This window comes from Puma concolor, chromosome D1, assembly GCF_028749965.1.
Source record: "Puma concolor isolate L17-30 chromosome D1, mPumCon1.1.hap2, whole genome shotgun sequence".
Classification (NCBI taxonomy): domain Eukaryota; kingdom Metazoa; phylum Chordata; class Mammalia; order Carnivora; family Felidae; genus Puma; species Puma concolor.
This window is the reverse complement of record NC_141676.1, coordinates 38,330,480-38,344,198: the sequence shown is the minus strand read 5'-3', so window position 1 is coordinate 38,344,198 and position 13,719 is coordinate 38,330,480. Positions and strand designations below refer to the sequence as shown.

Below are 13,719 nucleotides of genomic sequence, written 5' to 3'. Positions count from 1 at the left end.
CAGCTTGATGCCTGTTCTAGTCCCCCTAAGATACTCAATTCATTCTTCCCCTTAGCCATGCTTTAATCTATCCTCCTTGGCTCTGTGTATTTCCAGGCAACTCTAAAGGTGATGACCTTCCCAGCTTGACCTAGGCCCCAAAGCTACAGTGACCATACACCCTACCGTATCTAAAACAGTCTGCATTGACGTGTTTGACTTCCCATCCAGGTTAGTTTTTGTTTCATGTTTCTCATCTTGTATGAAGTTTCATTATTAATAACTGTATAAGAATATGCTAGAATGGATTTGGCAGACTCCCCTCCACTAACTGCTCCCAATTTCTGCCATGGTCTCTCCCGGCAGTGTATGAGCCACATGGGCAATTAACAGAATACTCACTATAGAAGGAAGATAAATTTGAAATATGACTAGTGATAATCCCTCTCTGGTTTCATGATCTTTCTCAGGAACTCCATTTCAAGGACAGCTGTTCATAAAACAAAGGAACCTCAGACTCAAGACACCAGGGAAAGCAAATTCCTCTGGATTGAGGTACCAGTGGACAATTATTTGATTCTGTGATACCTCTCAGCTACTGGACACATTAGTCACTTTTCCTGCGCCACAGCATGCAAAGTGTAAAAATCCATCAGACCACCAGCTAGTGGGGTTAGTGGCAATCAAAAGATATGTACAAATATAATTCTGTATTCTGAAATTCTATAAGGGCATTTTAATATAGCTTGACTTTTGAAGAGTCTTTTAATGGAGCTCTTATTTTCAATTCAATATATTTATATTCTGTGCAAAATTGGAATAAACCTGAGAAGGCTTTCTGTGCTAAACATCTAATTTTGATGAAACTTGCAAAAAACAATCATAAACAGAGAAAACTAATTGTATGATTTTGTCTTATAAAAATATGTAAGGTGAAATATGAATAAAGACACAAAGACAGTACAGCGAAAATATTTGAGTGGAACTACTTACACATTTCAATACAAAACAAAACTTAAATTGAGAATATACTTCATCTAGAACCATTTTCTCTGAGCCTACCCAGTACCTCTGTACACAGGAGAGATTTTTTTTCCAGTTAAAAACATGAGCCACCAAAGGAAAGTCAATTGAAGATGTCAGCACTTTCAAATTTATTAACCCAAAGCTTTTATCAAAGCTTTAATAAGACTATATTAAAATACATTTTTCAGAAAAATATCAGTGACACAATCCTAAAGATAGGTACATCCAAGAAACTGATTAAAGTATGTGAAAACATACTAAGAATAATTGTTATGCTTATCTTATTTTTTATTGCTCAGCCAACATAATGAAGGGTAGGGCGATATCTACTTATTTGCTTTAACTTTTAGGAATATCTGTTATTTTTATTTTTTAATTTATTTTTGAAAATAGTTTGAAGATAGTCTAAGCACATTAAGAACAATTCGGGGGTAATAAACAAATAGTTTTAAAATATCTAATTAGTTTTAGAGCATCCTTACATTCTCAGAAATGTCTTGCTTTTTGGACAATATATGGTTAACTTGTCTAAGGTGACCCTTTTTGGGTCACCCTCTTCCTATCAATCAGGTTCGTCCAATAGACAAAAAAACAAAACAAAACAAAAAAAAAAAAAACAAAAAAAACCTCGCCTATACATAAGCAGCTTACAAAGAGGGGGAGAAGGAAGGGCAGGAGAAGGGGAGAGGGAAGGAGAGGGTAGGGAAAGAGGGGAGAGGAAGAGAACAAGGAGGGAAAAGACATCAGTCTCTGGGGGGAAAAGGGCCAAAAGTTTACCGAGGTCTGCTACACCATTTCAAATTTTCCATTTGATCATTTCCCTACATTTTTTTTTAATTGAGGTATAATTTACATACAGTCTAATGTAAAACCTGTTCTACATCCTGCTCTTGTGCTGCTCTTCATATACACCACATGACCACTAGCCAGATCAAGATCTATACCATGTCCATCTTCTAGAAAGTCCCCTCCTGCCTATTCCCCTCAATGTGGCTACTACTAAATCATCCAGAAGTAGTCACTATGCTAATTTCTATCAACATAGATTAATTTTGTCTGTTCTTGAAATTCAAAACACATAACCATACAGTAGGGACTCTTGTGTATGACCTATTTTGTTCAAAATCATTTCTGATAGTTGACCACATTGTGTTTTTTCTTTTTTGTTACTTCACAGTAACCTGTTGTCATTATCTATGCATTCTCTTGTTGCTAAATATGTAGGTTGTTTTCATCTTAGGATTGTTACAATTAAAGCTACTGTGTACATTTTGTACAAGTCTTTTTATGAACACATCAGCTTTTTACTTTTTATCTAGGAGTGGCATGGCTAGGTTATTAGGTGAGTGCACATTTAACTTTATTAGAAAGTTTTCCAAAATATTAGAGCTATTGTACGGTTTCAAGAGCAATACGTAAGAGTTTCACTTGCCCCAACATTTGGTATCGTTAGCTTTTGCTTTTGTTTTGTTTTTAATTTTTCGCCATTCGTGGGGCACCTGGGTGGCTCAGTCAGTTAAGTGTCCAACTTTGGCTCAGGTCAGGATCTCATGGTTCATGAGTTCCAGCCCCACGTCTGGCTCTGTGCTGACAGCTCAGAGCCTGGAGCCTGCTTCGGATTCTGTGTCTCCCTCTCTGCTCCTCTGCCACTCATGCTCTGTCTCTGTCTCTCTCTCAAAAATAAATAAACATTGAAAAAATTTTAATTTTTTGCCATTCTGATTCAAGAGCAGTGATATTGTGTGCATGTGTGTGTGTGTGTGTGTGTATGTGGTTTTTGTTTTTTAATTGAAGGTCCCTTACTGGTCCTGCCTCCATGAGTGGTGAAAATTAGGGGCAAAGGGAGGTGAACCAGCAGTGCAAGGAGTCATCTCCACAACATTCCATTTATACACAGAACTAAACTGACAAGCACAGAGTCACTATTGCAGTTAGAAGTTGGCAGCACAGGAAAAGGGAGGAACAGGTGGGGAATGGGGTATCGTTAAAAAAAAATACAGCCCCCCCTAAACTGGGGTGCCTGGGGGGGAACTTGGTTGGCTTCAACCCAAGAGGAATCAGAACTGTTTGGAAAGGCCAGAACCGTCAGGGATGGAGGAAGGAGGAAGGTCCAGAGGGTGAGGTGACTGTTTGGCAACTGGGGTGAAGGGATTGCCCTCCCCCTGTTGGGATCCCCCTAGCCCCTACGGTCTGGCAGGAAGGGGGCAGCCTGCAACCCCCACGGGCAGGTCTGGGGCTGCCAGATGCTCCAGGCAGGGGGCTGGAAGGGGCTCACAAAGGAGATGAAGCACTGCCCCCCAGTTTCTCGGCCAGGGTGCACTGGTCCTTGACCTCCTCGTAGCAGTTTGCTTGTAACTCACGCTTGATCCCTGTCAGCTTCTTCTTGATGGCGTCCTTGGAGCTGGCATAAATCACTTTGCTCTTAAGGGGTGCACATTCAGGTGCCCGGAAGATAAACACCAGGTCCTCCTTCTTGCTCTCCTTGGTCTTGTAGGGGGCATCACAGAGGGCATAGCGGCAGTCCTTGTCTGGCAGCAACTTGACAAAGGTGGCATAGGGGTCGTCTACGGTCTGGCCCACATCACTCACCAGGATCTCCTTGCCCTCCTCCAGGATGATGTTCTTCTTGTCCTTGCTCAGGCAGAAGAGTACCGCCTTCTTGCACTTCTTCACCTCCTCTGGTGTTGAGGAATTATGAACCTTCATGTCATCAAAGACTTTGATGACACGATCAGAGACTGCCCTACCAGGGGCCATGTTTCCGGACACAAAAGGGAGATAGCAAGGACAGTCAGAAAAGACAAGAGCCGTTGCAGCTGCTGCTGGGATCCCACTGAACCGATATTGTGGTTTTAATTTGCACTTTCTTGTGAGTAATGGTATCAAACATTTTCTTCACATGCTTATGGGCCATTTGGATATCTTCTTTTTTAAGTGTCTATTCAAGTACTCAGCTATAGGTGTAGGGAAGATGTCTTTTTCTCACTGATCCATCAGAATTGTATATTTTTTTAAGGATATGAGAGCTTTGTCATGTATTATGTAATATACATGTATGATGAATTATATTATGAATATTTATCTCGCATCTCATTGCTCCCTCTTTTACTGGTGCTTTGTGATGAGTAGTTTTTAACTTTGATAAAGCCCAATTTATCATTTCTTTGTTGTTGTTGTTGTTGCTTAATGCTTAATATCTTCACCTACACTAAGGTCACAAAGACATCCTCCGAAGTTTTCCTGCAATGTTTCAAAACCACAGTCCAATGTTTTCCCTCAGCCCTCACATTCAGATCTATGATCTATCTCATATTAACTTTTATATACAGTGTGCGGTAGGTATCAATGTTTACTTCTTTTTCCATTGGACATCTAGTAGTTTGAATGCCATTTATTAAAAACACCTTCCTTTCTTTCCATTGAATTCCACGGATATTTCACTGCCAAAATAATTAGTTTTTCTTTACACCAAAACAGAGAAAATAAATTACTTTGTTAAACAGTCATGCAATTCAGCACAAAAGGTCCTTCACAGGGCACAGAGAGAAGAAAATATTTAGGTCACCTTAGGGATATAAGCAAACTGGATCTCACGTTAGCTTTTGCAATCAAAGCCAGCTTCACGAGGCGCCTGGCTAGCTCAGGTGGTACAGCACACAACTCCTGATCTTGGGGTTGTTAGTCTGAGCCCCACGTTGGATGTAGAGATTTAAAAATAAAAAAAATTAATGTTTAAAAAAATCCAGCTTCATTGCTCCTTCCCTCATTTCTTTACAACCACTTCATGCTCACACCAGGGCAAGGAATGCCCAACTGCTATTTTGATTATGTGGATTCCCTGGTCAAAACAGTTATTTCCAGATACACCTGGTAACTTTGTTTCTAAATGGCATTGACTTGAAAATCTCTTCTGTTTGTTTCTGGAGTGGCACACACCCATTTCAGCTGCAATAGTGTGCGGTAGGAAAAGTTCTAATTTGGGAAATTGGGCACAAGTCCTTCCCCGGATTGGCACCGTGGGTGACCTTGGGTTCTTCCCTGCTCTTGGAGTCCCCATCTGTCAAATGAAGGTGTTAGACAGTTGATTTAAAAACCTTGGGTTCTGACATTCTGAGATTCAGAGAGGGCTTTGTCCTGATTAACTGCCACTGCTTCATCATCCTTTAGTGTGTTTCATAGGAGAGAAAAGAGTGCAGGGTTTTCCCCACCACGTCCTTCATTCAGCTACCCAATCTAATTAACTCCAATTAAAATGTGTAGTTTTAATTAGTTTGTCTGATACATTTTTTAAAATCCTCATAAATGTAAATCTTTGCTGCCCCTCCCCCCTTTCTCAGGCTTGGCAGCTGTCTTGCTCCTTTCAATTTGAGCTCCTTTTACTCATTCATGCCACTTTTGATTCATTATCTTTTGTTCCTGTTCATTGATTGTCTTTTTTTTTTCCCTTTTTCTCCTTGCAGTGATAACACATTACTTAAATAGAATTTTAGAAAGAGAGTCACAAAGATTTTAAATTACCTAGAAACCATTTCATTCATGGAGCATTCAGTATCTTTAAAGGACTTTGAGCCCAGTTGATATATGTCAGCATCCCAGACACATGTTTTAAAACGTCCCAGCCTGTATATCATACATCATCCTCTGGTGACCAGCTAAAGCGGACACCTAAATCATGAGATCTGAGGAAACTCCTCAGACCTAGATATATTTCCCATGGAAGCACACGCTGGCTTGGTTTTGTACACTTCGTGTTTGTTTATTTCCACCTTCTTGTACTTACAACAAAATAAATTTATTAGGACTTTAAGTATCATGAGGGTGAGGGTTTTTGTCTGCTTTTGACGCTTCTGTGTTCCCAGCACCTAAAACAATGCTAACCCACATAGTAGATGCCTAATATATACTTGTTAAACAAATTAATAAATTTATAAATCCTTAATGAACAAATTAAATAAATTAGCTGAATTGTACTGTATAGTTTGTTATTTTATGTCATAAGTCTTAACTTCTATCATTAAGGATTTATTGTGACAAAATACCTTGAGCACTTATAATGTATCAGCTACTACGCTCAAGGTCTTGATAGGCATTCCTTTACCCGCTGCTCAAAACAATTTTATGAGGGAGGATTATTATTTCCATTTTTAAATTATTAAGTTCAGGTTTAGAAAGGATAAATAACTTACTGAAGGTATCAGGGTAGAATCCAAGGTAACTGGCAGAATCCAACTTATGACTCAATTACAAAAAAAAAAAAAATCAGAAAAATTTAGACATCAAGAGAAGAGGAAAATAAATTAGACCACCATAACACAGCTACAATGAGAATTATATCATAATTCAGCCTAACTTTTCTTCTCATGAATTTTTGGCTTCTTAAAATGATATCAGAAGATAGATCTTTAAAAAGTATGTTCTCTTAGACCTGGTGGTACCTTGTCTTTATATCTATCATTTTAATGGTTGCCTCTGCCATTAATTAGCTATCTATCAGAGCTCCCTAGAATGATGCTAGCTTGGAGAATAATCACTTCTCCTGCCAGGCTAAAATCATTTTCACATAAAAGGCAATAATAATGATTAGACTATAAGGACCATTATTGCTGTTCTAACTATTACTAGTAGTAATAGCTAATATACTGGAGGTTTACCATGAGCCAGACATTGTGCTAAGCATTTTAGATGCAGTGCCTTTTGTAGCAAAATAAGCTTTTTTCTTTTCTTTAATTTTAACTAGGATCCATGCCCAACATGGGGCTTGAGCTTAAGAGTCGCTTGTTCTACCTACTGAGCCAGCCAAGGGCCCCAAAGAAAGCTTTTATGAATATACTATGCCTTATTAACAAATTATGCCTTTACCAATTTGTGTGAATCTGTTCATTCTTTCTCACAGGGAAAACTTTGAAAGAAAAAGGAAAAATGGGATGGTAAGACAGAGACCCTAGATAGAACAGTTAGAAGGACAAATTAACCTTCCTCAATTTTGCTGAGACACATAACCAACAAGTTCCTTCTCACGAAGAACTAAGTTAGACAGAAGCTCATATATAAACACCATTTGTCCAACCTTCAAACCACTACATCTTTCTTTTTCTTAAATTTTTTTGACATTTATTTATTTTTGAGACAGAGAGAGACAGAGCATGAACCGGGGAGGGTCAGAGAGAGAAGGAGACACAGAATCCGAAACAGGCTCCAGCCTCTGAGCTGTCAGCACGGAGCCCGATGCGGGGCTCGAACTCATGGACCACGAGATCATGACCTGAGCCGAAGTTGGACGCTTAATTGACTGAGCCACCCAGGCGCCCCTCAAACCACTACATCTTGTCTTCCTCCATTCTTTCCGTCTGCACTACCATTACCCTACTTCACCCTCTTTCTTCCCATCAAACAGACATTTACAACAGACATTTACAGCAGATTGTCTTTTAGCTCATCCAAGCATAGGCCACATATATCCCTGAACTGTAACTTGGCTTCATTGAGTAACTACCCTAAATTGCCCCCAAAATCTCCCTACTGCCTACCGCCTAGGGAATCATCCCCAGACTCCTTTCTTCTCCACAGAAGGACAAGGTTCACATCTATTCCTTTTCCTGGATTATCACAAAAGAATGCGATGTCGCAGACTTTTCACCAAGCATGTTTTCCAAATGCCCTTCTCAGTATATGCCTACCCACCGCCATGTTTCAGGTCCTATTCTGTTCTTCCAAATAAAGTAAAGGAGTGACAATCCACATTACATGTTCTGTGTCATGCTTTCCAATCCCTATATATGCTCAGCCTTCGCTCACAGGAGGGGTGAGGCAAAGGGAATGGGGGAGGGGAAGAGCTGGCATTTCTTCAGTGCCAACATCCCTTGAGTGGCAAGGATTATGAGTCAGCCAGCACTATCACTTTTGAAAAACTAGGCTTAACAAGGTCCCAGCTCACACAAATGCCTCACACTCGTGAGATTACAAATTGGAATCCCAGGCAGAGGAATAACAGAGCCCTATTCTTTTTTTTTTTTTTTTTTTTTTTTTAATTTTTTTTTTTTCAACGTTTATTTATTTTTGGGACAGAGAGAGACAGAGCATGAACGGGCGAGGGGCAGAGAGAGAGGGAGACACAGAATCGGAAACAGGCTCCAGGCTCTGAGCCATCAGCCCAGAGCCCGACGCGGGGCTCGAACTCACGGACCGCGAGATCGTGACCTGGCTGAAGTCGGACGCTTAACCGACTGCGCCACCCAGGCGCCCCAAGAGCCCTATTCTTAATCACCGTGCTTAATTATACTTGTCTGCCCTAAGTCCCCCACCTCCTGGATCCAACCTTGTTGCTCCTCCTCCTTGTTGCTTGCTTGTTTTTCTTGGCACCCTGTTTCCAGCCATGATCTCAGCCATTTTGTTATTACAGTCCTGGTTTTCCACTCTGGCAACACACTTGACTTCACTTGGCCCACAGACCTGCTCACGGTGGCACACTGATCATGAGCAGAGATCTTGATTTTCCAGCCCCGAGCACCCCCAAAACAAACAAGCAAGCTATACATCCACCCACTTCCTAATGTACAATAATCCAGATTGTGTTAGACTCTCTTGGGAAAACCAAATCAGGCTTTAAGGAGATTACTGTTAATATTAAATAATATTATGTAGAAGCAGAGAAAGAGGAGTTGACCCTTGACTCTTACATGCTGCATGAGCATCCTTCTGTCATTAGTCATTTCATGCTTCACCTCAAATTCCAAGGGCTTTCTCCCCTCCATCTAGGATGTTCTGATCACTGACTTTCCAGCCTTATTTCCTCATTTATTATAGTTTTGTTCCACACCTTTTCCAAAACTGTTTCCCATATGTTGGAAGACAGACTGTGTCTTTTCTTCTATTCACTGGTGAACGTTGGCTAAAAACCAAAGTGGCTGTTAAAAGGTGTCCAACTCATCACTTTCCATTTTTAGCACTTTTGTCATTTTTATCAAAATGGCCTTTTAATCTCAGTCTGAAATATTTATTAAACATCCCAAATAAGATAGTGAATACTTGTAAGAACATTTATGAGAATTTACTATATGCTAGATACCGATGCCAAAGCTTTCCATGTATTAAGACCTGTATTCCTCACAACAGCCCCATGACATAAGGTATTTCCATTATAGCCACTTTACTAATAAGGGTAATAAATAGGTAAATAATAGGTTCTCAAAGCTATTAAGTTACAGAGCTAAGGTCTGAACTCAGTTCATTTTCAAAACCTAGACAATAAACCATCAAGTTATAGCTACCTTTCTATCTTTAGCCCACACTTAAAGGAAGACAGATCTTTTTTTTTTAATGTTGCTAGATGCTGTCATCACAAGACAATTGAATTAAATACAAAATTAGACAAAAAACTGAAAGGTATACGATCAATCATCAAGTCTAGCTCCCCGCATTTTCCAAACAAAATGAGATAAGATAAAATAAAGTGATACATACAGAGAACATATATTTTTCCAAAATCATGGAGATTATCTGGGATTTGAACCCTGATTCCCTGACTCCAGGGCTTATTTCACACCATCCCCAAAGAACCAAATGTACCCAATCTTTTAAGACAGCATATCTTTTGATTTTGCTGATTTTGATCCTCAGGTGTTTTTGATCATTGGATCATTTCATCAGGGCAAAACTCCCTGGTCTACCAACACCTTCACTCCTTTTTACTTCTACAAAGCCAAGTTAAAAGAAATTATCCAAGGATAATTAGAAGAATAACATTTTGGGGGTAGCCTAGGTGGCTCAGTCAGTTAAGCGTCCAACTTCAGCTCAGGTCATGATGTCGCTGTTTGTGAGTTCGAGCCCCACGTCCAGCTCTGTGCTGACAGCTCAGAGCCTGGAGCCTGCTTCAGATTCTGTGTCTCCCTCTCTCTTTGCCCCTCCCATGCTCATGCTCTGTCTCTGTCTCTGAATAATAAATAAACATTAAAAAAAATTTTTTTTAAAGAATAACATTTTTTTACCCAATCAAGAGAGAAAATAAGTAAATTGGTCTTAATTACGCATAACATAGGGGCGCCTGGGTGGCGCAGTCGGTTAAGCGTCCGACTTCAGCCAGGTCACGATCTCGCGGTCCGTGAGTTCGAGCCCCGCGTCAGGCTCTGGGCTGATGGCTCAGAGCCTGGAGCCTGTTTCCGATTCTGTGTCTCCCTCTCTCTCTGCCCCTCCCCCGTTCATGCTCTGTCTCTCTCTGTCCCAAAAATAAATAAACGTTCAAAAAAAAAAAAAAAAAAAAAAAAAAAATTACGCATAACATAAACCAAACTATGAACCTAGTCATACTGTAAACATTAAAAAAATGTGATGATGGGGTGCCTGGATGGCTTGGTTGGTAGAGCATCTGGCTCTTGATCCCAGGGTTGTGGTTTTGAGCCTCACGTTGAGTGTAGAGGTTACTTAAAAATAAAATAAAATAATAAAAAATAAATTGTCCTCTAGAGAGGGTGATGAAACTGTCATTCATTAATATGGTATATATTTTAATTTTCCTCCTGTCTGAAATATTCCATTCCTCAGCAAGGCATTTTCCACACTGTAATCAAACCTTTGATTCTTCCCTGCTAATTTCTTCTCCTTGGTTTCCTTTTAAATTCCTCTCCTCTGGGCAGCCTTCTCCGGCACCCACCATGCCACTAGTATGTCAGGCACCCCTCTATGTAATTCCATAGGGTCATGGACTTACCTCCTGGTATAGTATGTATAGCAGGGCACCTAGTATTTGTCTGTGTTCTCCCCAGAACACTAAAATAGTTAAAGTTATACTGTTTTATGTCCCCATACTTAGATCCCCAATGCATAAGCACTGTGAGTTTGCACCAAGCTATACCCTACTCAGCTGGCTTTCTTATGACCAACATCATTCATTGGCAAGAGCTCTGGTGACCATGGACTGGAACAACCATAAGAGGCCTCAAAGGAACATAACTCATCATCTTAGTCTTAGGTGTCCAACAGTCCTTCACAGAGCTATCTTCTCTATCCCACAAAATCTCTCCAAGAACATTAAGATGGTGATGCTCAGTCTTCTATATTCTTAAACACACACTAAGTTCTAGAATTTGCAACCTAACTTGAAGATTATATTTTGTTCACAGGTATCTACTATTTCTTCAGCCCCTTTTCAGTGCCCTTTCATTACTGAATAGAACACTTGACTACGTTACTCCTTTCACTTAACAGAGATCCCTTGTGTTCCTGTAAATATGCCATTTCCATGCCATACTACCCTTTTTTGCCTTACAGCAAATGGGACGCACCTATGTACAACCTTGCACAAAGCCTTCAGCTCAAATCTCCATCTACTGTATGCCAAGTAGGAATACACATCCTCCGTTGCTTCTAACACAAATTAAACACATCATATAAAATTTGACAGCTGGCCCAATACTGAAAAATTTGTCTGACATCTATGTACCATAGCTGATCTGTTGAAATCCAGAGTCCTAAGAGGACTCTTCCCACCTGTACTTCTTTGACCGCCAATGAAAACCATTTCACCATGGCCCTTTAGAACTCAGGAGTTCATACCTTCCTCAAACAGTTTTATTTTATTTTATTTATTTTAAGTTTTTATTTATTTATTTTGGGAGAGAGAAAGAGAGGAAGCATGAACAGGGGTGGGGCAGAGAGAGAGAGGGAGAGAGAGAGAATCCCAAGTAGGCTCTGCACTGTCAGCATGGAGCCCCACAAGGGGCTCGAACTCTCAAACCGTGAGATCATGACCTGAGCCCAAATCCAGTTGGATGCGTAACTGACTGAGTCACCCAGTTTTAATAGCATAACTATAAGTGATCTCTGAATAAGGAGTTCTTGACTTTCCATCCTAGCAAATTGTTCCTTAGCAGCCCCATTACCATAAAGGTTCCCATTTATGATAGCATATTTTATCAGCTACTAATTTGCTTTTGGGAAAGAAGAAGGTATTGAAGAAAGAAACCACATAAAGTTACCTCTTTGTTTGGAGGCTCAGGGCAATCATTCTGATCCTGTTTTGTGGGTCTTTCCAAAGGTCATGATACATGGCTTTGGCTCCCTTTTTCTTAAGGGAGCCAAATGAACACGTGAAACAGAAAGATTTAGCTAATACAATTAATTAGAAAGAGATGTCAGGGGACCATATGGGATTTATTTACTTCACATTATAAGGCCTAAACCCATATGATGATTCTTTGTCACTCAATATGCATGTGGGGGGGAATCATGAGAAGAAGGCAGGTGTGCAGGTGTGCAGGTGTGCAGGTGGTGGGTGGGCCCACAGTTCTTAACATTCAACTCTTCCTAACCAAGAACTAGATTTCATCTTTTCCAAAAAGAAAAAGGAAAAGGAAACACATGTACACACACACAGAAGCCATCCAGTGTCTTAGTCCTTAAATCCCAGGCAGACTAGCAGATTAACTGCATTTATTTGTTTACAAACGAATAGTTAGTTTTAGAAAGAGAGAGGGAGAGCTCCTGCATGCCGTGCAAGCAGGTACGTGGCAGAGGGAGAGAGAATCTCAAGCAGGCTTCATGCCCTGTACGGATCCCACAACCCTGAGATCATGACCTCAACCGAAATTAAGTCAAACGCTTAATCCCCTGAGCCACCCAGGTGCCCCTAACTGCATTTCTTAACCAATAATCGACCTATACACATACTTTCCATCACTCCCTCTCTTACTATCCCTTCTACATTTTTTTCTGTCATGAAAACAGACTCAATTTTACAAAAGTTAAATTTAACAACAACAAAAAATGCAACAAGCAACATATTTAAGTGGAAAAAATGATAAGCAGAAGGAAAGAAAAAGCTCTTCATTTTTGTAGCACTATTTTCCAATCCTTTATTCTAACATTTCTCATATAGAATTGTCAAATAAATATAATGTAATGGCTTGCCCACTGGTGTTTGATAAATCATGGATTGTAATGAACATGAAATGTTTCATAATGGCATGAGGAACTGGACTCGGTGCTGAACAATTATTAAGAATTGGATAATCCAGATGTAGAGAGTGATGTGAATAAAGATTATCTACAGGGGAGGAAAAGAACTTTACTCACCAGTGGGACAATGTTGTGTGCCGCTCTCAGCCCCTCACTAACCAGTACTGTGGCTGGACTAGTCTTCGTGGTTCTCAGTATGACTGCAAGATGTTCTCAGCGATAACCATGAGGAAATTGGCGTGTCGGGGGGAGGAGGCTTGATTACTTACAAGTCCTGGAGCGCAGAAGTCACAGTTGAGGGCAAAAGCCGGGAGTGGGGTAGAGTCTGGGGTCTGCTTTCATCAGAGTCAAGGGTGCTCATGGGCTCTCTCTTTATTGTGAATTTAAAACAGAAGAGCGGGAATTAAAAGCTCGGGAAGAGGGAGGAAAAAAAAAAAAACCCAACCACCAGCAGTTCAAAGGTCAGATTTCAAAATCAGCAAGATCTCTAAAGCAAAAGAGCCTGGCGTGGAGGGGCAGGCAGCATGCTCTTCTGGTTTTGTAGCTGTCCAAGTGTTTATCTGAGATAGCCGTCTTTGAAGTGGATGCCTGAGCAATCAAAGCTTAAATCGCACACTTGCGTTCCAAAAAAAAACCAAAAAACAAAAAACCAACTGTCACAGTTGACACAACAGACAGATTCGTCCAGGTACAGAAGTAGGGATGGTTTTAGAATCTGTCTTTTCCATCCAATTTGATCTCAGTGGTACATTCTTTTCTGTCAAG

General features: G+C 40.4%; 1 long non-coding RNA gene and 1 pseudogene across 1 annotated transcript in view; both read right to left on the bottom strand.

Annotated features, from left to right (window-relative positions):
• LOC147576598 (uncharacterized) overlaps positions 1 to 13,383 on the bottom strand; it is a 284,325-nt gene extending 270,942 nt beyond the window's left edge. Inside the window, exon 1 of the long non-coding RNA XR_015241428.1 lies at positions 13,072 to 13,383. This is a non-coding gene — a long non-coding RNA (uncharacterized LOC147576598). The remainder of the gene's footprint in view (positions 1 to 13,071) is intronic.
• Positions 2,755 to 3,896, bottom strand: LOC112865620 (cofilin-1 pseudogene; annotated as a pseudogene).
• Positions 13,384 to 13,719: the final 336 nt, after the last annotated feature.